The 13,381-nt window shown below is 36.9% G+C and overlaps 1 long non-coding RNA gene across 2 annotated transcripts; it reads left to right on the top strand.

Annotated features, from left to right (window-relative positions):
* Window positions 1–1,015: 1,015 nt before the first annotated feature.
* On the top strand, window positions 1,016–3,599 carry LOC130589687 (uncharacterized). 2 transcript variants are annotated; one of them, XR_008967315.1, is made up of 3 exons: window positions 1,016–1,435; window positions 2,098–2,247; window positions 3,365–3,599. It is a non-coding gene; the product is annotated as an uncharacterized LOC130589687 (long non-coding RNA). The 2 variants fall into 2 exon arrangements; XR_008967314.1 differs by having other exon boundaries at window positions 1,017–1,435; window positions 3,386–3,586.
* The last annotated feature ends 9,782 nt before the right edge of the window (window positions 3,600–13,381 follow it).

Raw genomic sequence — 13,381 nt, 5'->3', positions numbered from 1 at the left:
GTTCACTAACTCGGAGGATTTGTGAAAATATGTTTGATTTCTCAGAAAATAGCACTCCAAAGCACATTTGACCGAAAGGGCCCCAAATAGTGACAACAAAAATCTTCAAAAGGTTTCGTGTTGCCTTTTTAAGATAGTTTAAAGTAATCATTAAAAATGCGTGACAGGTGTGTACCGCGGTCACCGAACATAGAGATTTTAAAGAATTGTTGAAATCTTTAGAAATATGGCATCGAAAGGAGCTTCGACCGTCTACAAATCACTGGACAGGATCCCTCTACTCGGGACTAGAAAAGGCCTCCTTAGTTTGATTTTACGAAATCTCCGAAATAACACTCAGGCAAGTACCCCAATTCGCTAACTCGGAGGATTTATGAAAATATGTTTGATTTCTCATAAAATGGTACTGTAAGCAAGTTTGACCGAAAGGGCCCCAAATAGTGAAAGGCAAAATCTTCAAAAGGTTTCGTGTTGCCATTTTAAGATAGTTTAAAGTAATCACGAAAAATGCCTCACAGGCGTGTACCGGGGGTCACCGAACATTTATATTTTAAAGAATTGTTGAAATCTTTAGAAAAATGGCATCGGAAAAAACTTTGACCGTCTAGAAATAAATGCACAGGAACCCTAAGTCTACTCGGGGACTAGAATATGCATCCTTTGTTTAATATTATGAAATCTTCGAAATAATACTCGGGCGTGTACTCCGATTCACTAACTCGGAGGATTTTTGAAAATATGTTTGATTTCTCATAAAATGGCACTGTAAATCACATTTGACCGAAAGGGCCTCAAATAGTGAAAGCCAAAATCTTGAAAAGGAATCGTGTTGCCTTTTTAAGATAGTTTAAAGTAGTCACGAAAAATGCCTTATACGCGTGTATCGGGTTCACCGAACATAGAGATTTTTAAGAATTGTTGAAGTCTTTAGAAATATGGCATCAGAATGAACTTTGACCCCCTAGAAATCAATGCACAAGAACCTTAAGTCTACTCGGGGACCAGAAGAGGCATCCTTAGTTTGATTTTGTGAAATCTCCGAATTAACACTTAGGCGTGTACCCCGGTTCACTAACTCGGAGCACAACAAGAATCCGCCTTTTTAGCGTCTGAATTTAGCGTCCGACGATATAAGCGGACGGTTAAATTAAAATTAGCGTCCGATAAACGACAGATGCAAATTAGCGTCCGCTTTTTGATATTTAGCGTCCATTATTTTTAACTGACGCTAATTAGCGTCTGTATAGTTAAAATACCATCCGAATGACGGACGCTAAATACGAGGTATAAATAAAAAAAAAACCTCTAGTCGACCAAAATATCAACCCCAACCCGCGCCTCTCTCTCCCTCACTCTCATCTCACGTTTCTCTCTCTTCCTCACTCTCATCTCACATTTTGGTGCTCTCTCTTTCTTTCCGATCTCACGAAATCAGGTATTTCTACTCAATTTCGTTTTGCGTTTTCTTGTTCTTAGTTTTTCGATTTTTCCTAGATCTGAATTCCCTAAGATTTTTTAATTTTTTATGTTTTTCGATTTTTCTTTATTTTTTTTGAGTTTTCGGTTTTATGAGATTCTGATTTTGTGTGTTTTTATTTTCGATTTGGTTATTCAATTTCACGATTTTGGGTTTTTTGTCTTTGGTTTTTTGGTTTTCATCTTTTAATTTTTCTGAGATTTTGAGTTGTTTGTTGTGTTATGAATGTTGTTTCCAGATCTGGTTTTTTGGGCATGAATTTTCGTTTTTTTTATGCATGAATTTTCGGCTTTTTGGGAAATTAGTTTTTCATTTTTTTTTGTTCTTCGCTTTTTAGGAATCAATCTGTATACTTTTTTTTAATCAATTTAGGGCTGGGTTATTTTTGGGAAAATATCAGATATAGATGTACCGTGTAATCCTAAACCCTCATCAGATATAGGTTTAGGGTTTCTTAATTCCCTTATCAGAAATCAATTTTTCGTTTTTTTTTTCGTTCTTCTCTGATTGATATTTGATCATCATCATGCTAATCTGTCTTGTTTCAATTTGTATTTATGAATATCTTAACTTGTTTATATTTAACTTTGCTGATGTGAATTTCTCTGTATTATTGGCAGTTGCTGTAGATAACTCTAGAATTAGAGCCATTGATGTTTTCAACGATCGAGTAGCCAGAGATGCTAGAATGTCAAGCAATGCTTCTGATGATGATAGGCCATTGTCATCCTGGTTTGAAGGAGCACACTCTCCTCCCACAACTGATGCAAGTAAGTTGCAGTATCTTTATGCATTGCCTTTGTTTGATTTTTTGTATTGTATAACAACCTTACTGGTGAAAAGAACTAGCCCAACTTCCTAAACTTCACACACTTGATCTTAGTTTTAACAAATTTACTGGGCAAATTCCAACTTCATTTTCCAATCTGGGTTCTTCTCTAAGATACCTTGATCTAACACAGAAATGTGTTATCTGGTCCATTACCTGATGACACATTCCAAACTTTTCAGTCTTTAAACTACCTTTCTTTATCAGGAAACTCCTTTAAAGGTCCAATTCCTAGTTCACTCTCCAAATGTAGTGTTCTAACTGGTTTAAACTCTCAAACAATCATTTTTCTGGTAATCCATTTGCACAAAATAGTTGGATTTTTGCTTTAAACAGGCTTAGATTGTTAGACTTTTCTAACAATTTCCTTTCTGATAATTTTCCTACTGGTATTTATACCTTGCATAATCTCAAAGAATTACATTTGCAAGGTAACCAATTCTCAGATTCTATACCATTTGATATTGGTCTTTGTCCTCATTTGCTTAAACTTGATCTAAGCAATAATTTTTTTACTGGAGAAATTCCCACAACATTTGGTACACTCAAGTCTCTAGTTTTCTTAAGTTTAGCTAATAATACCTTATCTGATGAATTTTCTCAGTGGGTTGGAAATTTGATCAATTTGCAACATTTAGATTTCTCAAAGAATGGTTTGACAGGAGTTTTACCCATGTCAATGGGTGACCTCAAATTACTTCAATCTCTCAGTTTGTCAAACAACAAGATTACTGGAAACTTACCCACTTCAGTAGTTTACTGCACTGAGCTAAAAACCCTATAACTTAAGGGTAACCTCTTGAATGGAAGCATCCCAGAAGGGTTGTTTACAAGTTCAGGAAGTTGGGCTAATTCTGGACTTATTTCACCATTGAGGTTGTTTTTTGTTTTAAATTTCTAAATCATGCAATATCTTGATTCATTTAAAAATAATAATACTCTTAAATACAAAAAAAAGGTTGTGTAAAACTGTTCTGTAAGGTTCTCAAATTGGTTTTGTTCATTTAGGCCTTATTCTTCATCTTCATAACTTGCCTTTCCTTGACTTGCGATCATAGATATCTTTCGTCCTTTTATAGGTTTTAAAGATATCAGAGTCATACACAAGGAACCAAGACGGGTAAGGTTTCCTTCTTTTCATCAGAAAAACTCTTTATATGAACATATCTGAATATAGGCACTTACAAATTTGATATTGGTTTTAAAGTTTCTTAAGGTGATATTATGAACAAGCATGGCTATAATGAAGAAGTTATTGATAAGTGCAAAGGCTTATACCTTCCTTTCATCTGGAAGCCAGGAAGATTAAGGAAAAAAGTGTAAATAAGAAACTTATATCTGCTAGTGGTGCTGAAAAAAATTCTCCTTTTTTTCCTAAAAATTTTCTTTGTATTTACACTTCAGGCTGGAGACAAGGCAATTATTTTGAATCATTTTCTTTTATCTATATGTCAAACTGAAACTGGCATGTTAACTGAAACACGAAAAGTAATTGTTAAATTAAAATATGTGGATTTTATCAATTCTATGTCGATCGTGGATCTCTGGACATTTCTTGCTCTAGGAAATAAACATACAACTATACAAGGTAGTTGGGATATCTGAGTTTGTTATGTGAAATTTTATGAAGTTACATTGCCTAGGATTTAAGAAATTGTTGGTAATCTGTCTAACTGCAGCATAGCGGATTTGGTGCATCAAGTGTAAAGAATGAAGGCCGAGTTATACACTATAACGTTGTGGACGATGATGGAAATATTGTTGATGAAGCAGAGGGAGAATGCTCATTAGTTTTTGAAGGCAGCAGTCTGGAGGAGCTGAATCAAATGTTGGAGAAAGAGACAAAGATGAGAATAGGTGGCTGGCGCGTTGGAGGGGTGGCTGATGCAGCGGAGATGTGGCTGATGTGCTGGTGAGGTTTCTGGTGGTGCGGTGGCTGGCGTGGTGGTGCAGTACCTCGGCATTGGCAGTGGCTCGGACTAGTATTAGATTGAAGTTGTATTAGATTATAATATTATAGTATTAGATTGAGTAGTTACAATGTAATTATACTATTATAGTACTAAATTTTGGTATTAGATTGTAATTATATATATTTAATTTAAATAAAATTCTCATTTGTTTAATTCTCAATTTTTGTTATTCTGACATTGTTCATTTTGAAATGAATTAAATAAAAATGATAAAGTAAAATTTGGGTAAGTGAAAGCTGATAATGATGGGCCTGTTTGAGCATTTGGTTTCAACGTTTAGCGTCCGAAATTTAAACATTAGCGTCCACAGGCAAATTTGGACGCTAATTAGCGTCCCCTTATAAGCGGTCGCTGATTGTTAATTTCGGACGCTAATTAGCGTACAAATTTGCCTGCGGACCAGGGGTTTTGCACCAGCCTTTTAGCGACCGATGACGGACGCTAATTTTTTTAGCGTCCGATTCCGTGTTTTTAGCGTCCGATTTTGGCGGACGGAAAAGAGTGACATTCTTGTTGTGGAGGATTTTTGAAAATATGTTTGATTTCTCAAAAAATAGCATTATAAAGCACATTTGACTGAAAGGTCCCCAAATAGTGAAAGCGAAAGTCTTCCAAAGGTTTCGTGTTGCCTTTTCAGGATGGTTTTAAGTAATCACGAAAAATGCCCCACAGTCATGTACCGGGGGTCACCGAACATAGAGATTTTAAAAAATTGTTGAAATCTTTAGAAAAATGGCATCGGAAGGATCTTTGGTTTTCTAGAAATCAATACATAGGAACCCTAAGTCTACTCGGGGACTAGAATAGAAATCCTTAGTTTGATTTTATGAAATCTCCGAAATAACACTCAAGCGTGTAGTCCGGTTCACTAACTCGGAGGATTTTTGAAAATATGTTTGATTTCTCATAAAATGGCACTGTAAAGCACATTTGACCGAAAGGACCCTAAACATAGAAATTTTAAGAAATTGTTGAAATCTTCAGAAAAATGGCATCAGAGGAACTTCGACCGTCTAGAAATCAATACACAGGAACCCTAAGTCTACTCGATGACCAGAAGAGCCATCCTTAGTTTCATTTTATGAAATCTCTTAAATAACACTCACACGTGTACCCCGGTTCACTATCACGGAAGATTTTTGAAAATATGTTTGATTTCTCATAAAATGGCATTGTAAAGCACATTTGACCAAAAGGGCCGCAAATAGTTATCACGAAAAATGCCTCACAGGCATGTACCGGGCGTCACCGAACATAGAAATTAAAAAGAATTGTTGAAATATTTAGAAAAATGGCATCAGAAGGAACTTCGACCGTCTAGAAATCAATACACAGGAACCCTAAGTCTACTCGGTGACCAGAAGAGCCATTCTTAGTTTGATTTTATGAAATCTCTGAAATAACACTCAGGCGTGTACCCCGGTTTACTAACTCGGAGGATTTTTGAAAATATGTTTGATTTCTCATAAAATGGCAATGTAAAGCACATTTGACCAAAAGAGCCCCAAATAGTGAAAGCCAAAGTCTTCCAAAGGTTTCTTGAAGCCTTTTTAGGGTAGTTTTAAGTAATAACGAAAAATGCCTCAGAGGCGTGTATCGGGTGTCCCCGAACATAAAAATATTAAAGAATTGTTAAAATCTTTAGAAAAATGGCATCAGAAGGAATTTCGACCGTCTAGAAATCAATACACAGGAACCCTAAGTCTACTCGATGACCAGAAGAGGTATCCTTAGTTTGATTTTATGAAATCTCTGAAATAACACTCAGGCGTGTACCCCGGTTCACTAACTCGGATGATTTTTGAAAATATGTTTGATTTCTCATAAAATGGCACTGTTTAGCACATTTGACCAAAAGGACTCCAAATAGTGAAAGCCAATGTCTTCCAAAGGTTTCGTGTTGCCTTTTAACAATAGTTTTTTAAGTAACCACGGAAAATGCCTCACAGGCGTGTACCGGGGGTCATCGAACATAGAGATTTTAAACAATTGCTGAAATCTTTAGAAAAATGGCACCAGAAGGAACTTTGACCGTCTAGAAATCAATGCACAGGAACCTAAGTCTACTCGGTGACCAGAAGAGCAATTCTTAGTTTGATTTTATGAAATCTCTGAAATAACACTCAGGCGTGTACCCCGGTTTACTAAATCGGAGGATTTTTGAAAATATGTTTGATTTCTCAGAAAATGGCACTGTAAAGCACATTTGACCAAAAGAGCCCCAAATAGTGAAAGCCAAAGTCTTCCAAAGGTTTCTTGAAGCCTTTTTAGGGTAGTTTTAAGTAATAACGAAAAATGCCTCACAGGCGTGTATCGGGGGTCACCTAACATAGAAATATTAAAGAATTGTTAAAATCTTTAGAAAAATGGCATCAGAAGGAATTTCGACCGTCTAGAAATCAATACACAGGAATCCAAAGTCTACTCGATGACCAGAAGAGGTATCCTTAGTTTGATTTTATGAAATCTCTGAAATAACACTTAGGCGTATACCCCGGTTCACTAACTCGGATGATTTTTGAAAATATGTTTGATTTCTCATAAAATGGCACTGTTTAGCACATTTGACCAAAAGGACGCCAAATAGTTAAAGCCAATGTCTTCCAAAGGTTTCGTGTTGCCTTTTAACAATAGTTTTTTAAGTAATCACGGAAAATGCCTCACAGGCGTGTACCGGGGGTCATCGAACATAGAGATTTTAAAGAATTGCTGAAATCTTTAGAAAAATGGCACCAGAAGGAACTTCGACCGTCTAGAAATCAATGCACAGGAACCCTAAGTCTACTCGGTGACCAGAAGAGCCATCCTTAGTTTGATTTTATGAAATCTCTGAAATAACACTCAGGCGTGTACCCCGGTTCACTAACTCGGAGGATTTTTGAAAATATGTTTGATTTCTTAGAAAATGGCACTGTAAAGCACATTTGACCAAAGGGCCCCAAATAGTGAAAGCCAAAGTCTTCCAAAGGTTTCGTGTTGCCTTTTTAGGATAGTTTTAAGTAATCACGACAAAATGCCTCACAGGCGTGTACCGGGGGTCACCGAACATATAAATTTTAAAGAATTGTCAAAATCTTTAGAAAAATGGCATTAGAAGGAACTTCGACCGTCTAGAAATCAATACACAGGAACCCTAAGTCTACTCGGTGACCAGAAGAGGTATCCTTAGTTTGATTTTATGAAATCTCTGAAATAACACTCAGGCGTGTACCCCGGTTCACTAACTCGAAGGATTTTTGAAAATATGTTTGATTTCTCATAAAATGGCACTGTAAAGCACATTTGACTAAATGGACCCAAAATATTGAAAGTCAAAGTCTTCCAAAGGTTTCGTGTTGCCTTTAAACAATAGTTTTAAGTTATCACGAAAAATGCCTCACATGCATGTACCGGGCGTCACCGAAAAATGGCATTAGAAGGAATTCGACCGTCTAGAAATCAATGTACCGGAACTCAAAGTCTACTCGAGGACCAGAAGAGGCATCCTTAGTTTGATACGATGAAATCTCTGAAATAACACTCAGGCGTGTTCCCCGGTTCACTAACTCGGAGGATTTTTGAAAATATGATTGATTTCTCATGAAATGGCACTATAAAGCAATTTGACCAAAAGGGCCCAAAATAGTGAAAGCCAAATTCTTCCAAAGGTTTCGTGTTGCCTTTTTAGGATAGTTTTAAGTAATCACGAAAAATGCCTCACAGGCGTGTACCGGGGGTCATCGAACATAGAGATTTTAAAGAATTGTTGAAATCTTTAGAAAAATGGCATCAGAAGGAACTTCGACCGTCTAGAAATCAATACACAAGAACCCTAAGTCTACTCGGTGACCAGAAGAGGTATCCTTAGTTTGATTTTATGAAATCTCTGAAATAACACTCAGGCGTGTACCCCGGTTCACTAACTCGGAGGATTTTTGAAAATAAGTTTGATTTCTCATAAAATGGCACTGTAAAGCACATTTGACCAAAAGGGCCCCAAATAGTTATCACGAAAAATGCCTCACAGGCATGTACCGGGCGTCACCGAACATAAAAATTTAAAAGAATTGTTGAAATTTTTAGAAAAATGGCATCAGAAGGAACTTTGACCGTCTAGAAATTAATACACAGGAACCCTAAGTCTACTCGGTGACCAAGAGAGCCATTCTTAGTCTGATTTTATGAAATCTCTGAAATAACACTCAGCCGTGTACCCCGGTTTACTAACTCGGAGGATTTTTTAAAATATGTCTGATTTCTCATAAAATGGCACTGTAAAGCACATTTGACCAAAAGGGCCCCAAATAGTGAAAGTCAAAGTCTTCCAGAGGTTTCGTGTTGCCTTTTTAGGATAGTTTTAAGTAATAACGAAAAATGCCTCACAGGCGTGCATCGGGGGTCACCGAACATAGAAATATTAAAGAATTGTTAAAATCTTTAGAAAAATGGCATCAGAAGGAATTTCGACCGTCTAGAAATTAATACACAGGAACCCTAATTCTACTCGGGGACCAGAAAAGGCCTCCGTAGTTTGATTTTATGAAATCTTCGAAATAACACTCAAACGTGTACCCCGGTTCACTAACTCGGAGGATTTTTGAAAATATGTTTGATTTCTCATAAAATGGCACTGTAAAGCACATTTGACCAAAAGGACTCCAAACAGTGAAAGCCAATGTCTTCCAAAGGTTTCGTGTTGCCTTTTAACAATAGTTTTTTTAAGTAATCACGAAAAATGCCTCATAGGCGTGTACCGGGGGTCATCGAACATAGAGATTTTAAAGAATTGCTGAAAACTTTAGAAAAATGGCATCAGAAGGAACTTCGACCGTCTAGAAATCAATGTACAGGAACCCTAAGTCTACTCGGTGACCAGAAGAGCCATCCTTAGTTTGATTTTATGAAATCTCTGAAATAACACTCAGGCGTGTACCCCGGTTCACTAACTCGGAGGATTTTGAAAATATGTTTGATTTTTCATCAAATGGCACTGTAAAGCACATTTGATCAAAAGGGCCCCAAATAGTGAAAGCCAAAGTCTTCCAAAGGTTTCGTGTTGCCTTTTTAGGATAGTTTTAAGTAATCACGAAAAATGCCTCACAGGCGTCTACCGGGGGTCAACGAACATAGAAATTTTAAAGAATTGTCAAAATCTTTAGAAAAATGGCATCAGAAGGAACTTCGACCGTCTAGAAATCAATACACAGGAACCCTAAGTCTACTCGGCGACCAGAAGAGGTATCCTTAGTTTGATTTTATGAAATCTCTGAAATAACACTCAGGCGTGTACCCCGGTTCACTAACTCAGAGGATTTTTGAAAATGTGTTTGATTTCTCATAAAATGTCACTGTAAAGCACATTTGACCAAAAGGACCCAAATAGTGAAAGTCAAAGTCTTCCAAAGGTTTCGTGTTGCCTTTTAACAATAGTTTTAAGTTATCACGAAAAATGCCTCACAGGCATGTATCGGGCGTCACCGAACATAGAGATGTTAAAAATTTGTTGAAGTCTTTAGAAAAATGGCATTGGAAGAAATTCGACCGTCTAGAAATCAATGTACCGGAACTCTAAGTCTACTCGAGGACCAGAAGAGGCATCCTTAGTTTGATATGATGAAATCTCTGAAATAACACTCAGGCGTGTTCCCCGGTTCACTAACTCGGATGAATTTTGAAAATATGTTTGATTTTTCATGAAATGGCACTATAAAGCACATTTGACCAAAAGGACCCAAAATAGTGAAAGCCAAAGTCTTTGAAAGGTTTCGTGTTGCCTTTTTAGGATAGTTTTAAGTAATCACGAAAAATGCCTCACAGGCGTGTACCGGGGGTCATCGAACATAGAGATTTTAAAGGATTGTTGAAATCTTTAGAAAAATGGCATCAGAAAGGAATTTAATCAATACACAGGAACCCTAAGTCTACTCGCTGACCAGAAGAGGTATCCTTAGTTTGATTTTATGAAATCTCTGAAATAACACTCAGGCGTGTACCCCGGTTCACTAACTCGGAGGATTTTTGAAAATATGTTTGATTTCTCATAAAATGCAACTGTAAAGCACATTTGGCCAAAAGGGCCCCAAATAGTGAAAGCCAAAGTCTTCCAAAGGTTTCGTGTTGTCTTTTTAGGATAGTTTTAAGTAATCACGAAAAATGCCTCACATGCATGTACCGGGGGTCATCGAACATAGACATTTTAAAGAATTGTCAAAATCTTCAGAAAAATGGCATCAGAAGGAACTTCGACCGTCTAGAAATCAATACACAGGAACCCTAAGTCTACTCGGCGACCAGAAGACGTATCCTTAGTTTGATTTTATGAAATCTCTGAAATAACACTCAGGCGTGTACCCCGGTTCACTAACTCGGAGGATTTTTGAAAATATGTTTTATTTCTCATAAAATGGCACTGTAAAGCACATTTGACCAAAAGGACCCCAAATAGTGAAAGTCAAAGTCTTCCAAAGGTTTCGTGTTGCCTTTTAACAATAGTTTTAAGTTATCACGAAAAATGCCTCACAAGCATGTAGCGGGCGTCACCGAACATAGAGATGTTAAAAATATGTTGAAATCTTTAGAAAAATGGCATTGGAAGGAATTCGACCGTCTAGAAATCAATGTACCGGAACTCTAAGTCTACTCGAGGACCAAAAGAGGCATCCTTAGTTTGATATGATGAAATCTCTGAAATAACACTCAGGCGTGTTTCCCGGTTCACTAACTCAGAGGATTTTTGAAAATATGTTTGATTTTTCATAAAATGGCACTATAAAGCACATTTGACCAAAAGGGCCCAAAATAGTGGAAGCCAAAGTCTTCGAAAGGTTTCGTGTTGCCCTTTTAGGATAGTTTTAAGTAATCACGAAAAATGCCTCACAGGCGTGTACCGGGGGTCATCGAACATAGAGATTTTAAAGGATTGTTGAAATCTTTAGAAAAATGGCATCAGAAGGAACTTCGACCGTCTAGAAATGAATACACAGGAACCCTAAGTCTACTCGGTGAGCAGAAGAGGTATCTTTAGTTTGATTTTATGAAATCTCTGAAATAACACTCAGGCGTGTACCCCGGTTCACTAACTCGGAGGATTTTTGAAAATATGTTTGATTTCTCATAAAATGGTACTGTAAAGCACATTTGACCAAAAGGGCCCCAAATAGTGAAAGCCAAAGTCTTCCAAAGGTTTCGTGTTGCCTTTTTAGGATAGTTTTAAGTAATCACGAAAAATGCCTCACATGCGTGTATCGGGGGTCACCGAACATAGAAATTTTAAAGAATTGTCAAAATCTTTAGAAAAATGGCATCAGAAGGAACCCTATCTACTCGGCGACCAGAAGAGGTATCCTTAGTTTGATTTCACTAGTGGAAAAAAATTCTTTTGCTACTTGGTAAATGCTTTGGTTGTTTCACAAACGGAGCATTTGATGAGTTCTTTTAATATTTATATTAAAAGATTCACAAATGCTCCGTTTGACCGGAGCATTTGTTATTCATACCTACTTTTTTTTTTTCACTCGCTCCCCTCCTCTCCTAGATTCTAGTGTTATTGCTCTCCCCTTTTGATTTTTGTCTTGCCTCTCTCAGTCTCTCTGTTCGACACATACACTCTCTCTCTCGTTCCATTAAATTGGTTCCCTTTCTCTCTCTTACCTCTCTACTCTCGATCTTTCTCATCTACCCTCTATCACTCTCGATATCTCTCGCTGCTCTCTCGCTGGCTGCTCTGCTCCAGTGCTAGATTCGCGCAATTTGGAGCAGCCATAACCCTAGAATCTATGGTTCTATGGTTCAATTCATGGTTCGTGCTGAACTTTAGGTTTCTCTCACTCAACCACCGTCCTCTCTTTTTACTCCGATCCTCTCACTCAACCACCATTTTCTTTCTCGCTCCTCTCACTCAATACGACGAATTTTGATTGTTGATCAAAATCGGACCCAAGCAACACAGGTGCCAACAACCCTAGCAATCATCGCCAGGAAGCTGCTACGATGGTTCTTGTATCTGATACAACTGAGTAATTTTCGTCTCTTTCTGTTGGTATATTGAAATTTCATTTATCATGTTCCGTTTCACAGACTTAGGGTTAAGATTGCATTTCTAGGTGTTAATTTTTCTCGAATTTTATTCTAATTAGGGTTAAGATTGCATTTCTAGGTCAAAATTAGGGATATAAGATTGTGTATATACTCTGAACTGTCTGTATATTGTAAATTTTGCCTCCTTCTCTGTCATAATCATGCTGAATTTGTTTGGTAAGATTTCTAGGTTTCAAAGCAAACTGTTATGGCTATCAAGTCTTATCAGAATCAGGCTGAAAACATGGTGAAGAATCTTTTGTTGTCTGATTCTGTAATTCCTTACACTTCATTTATTACTGGCATATTAGTCTGCAAAGTGGTATATTTTTAGAAATCATTTTTTTCCTTTTTACTTTACTTTTTATGACAATTCATGTGAACTGACTCAAATCATATTGTAAGGCTCTTAGTTTTTTCTATTTTGTGACAATTATACTACTGGTACTCAGTGTAGAATTGTATCATTATATATATATTGCTATGTCATAAATTTCACAAACACATGAGTTCTGCCTTTGGATATGGTGTGCTTGATAAGTGAAAGTTGGTGTTTATTACATGGTACATAGACCTAAGATTGGTTTTATTGGTTTTGTTCATTAGCTATGCTTATGAATTTCTTTGGATGCCTCCCAGTTTTCATGCCAGTTATGGATTCTCAGCTATTCTTTTTATTCACGGATGTGTTTGAAGTTTTGAACATTTGATTAATAGGACATATAACAATGGTGATTTCAAAGCTCTTTGTTTGAGATATATAGATTGCTTTTAGTCATGAATTTGAATTCATTACAGTTTATGTTTAGTACATATGTGCCTTGAAATCGAATGTGCTGATGATTTTTTGTCCTGTGTGATGGAGAGTTTAAGTTTTGATTTGCTACTCCTGATGCAGAAATCTGGTCTGCATGATGTTATTGATTTCACCTTTCACAAGGGCAATCCATTATCATCTATAAAGGCAAGTGCCAGAGTGTTGTACAAGAGTCGCTTGTTGTTTGTGTTTCATATGTGTTAAAAATTTGACTCTTTACGATATGCTTG

This window comes from Beta vulgaris, chromosome 8 (assembly GCF_026745355.1).
Source record: "Beta vulgaris subsp. vulgaris cultivar EL10 chromosome 8, EL10.2, whole genome shotgun sequence".
In the NCBI taxonomy this organism is placed as follows: Eukaryota; Viridiplantae; Streptophyta; class Magnoliopsida; order Caryophyllales; family Amaranthaceae; genus Beta; species Beta vulgaris.
The sequence above is the reverse complement of the archived record's forward strand: the minus strand, read 5'-3'. Positions and strand labels throughout refer to the sequence as shown.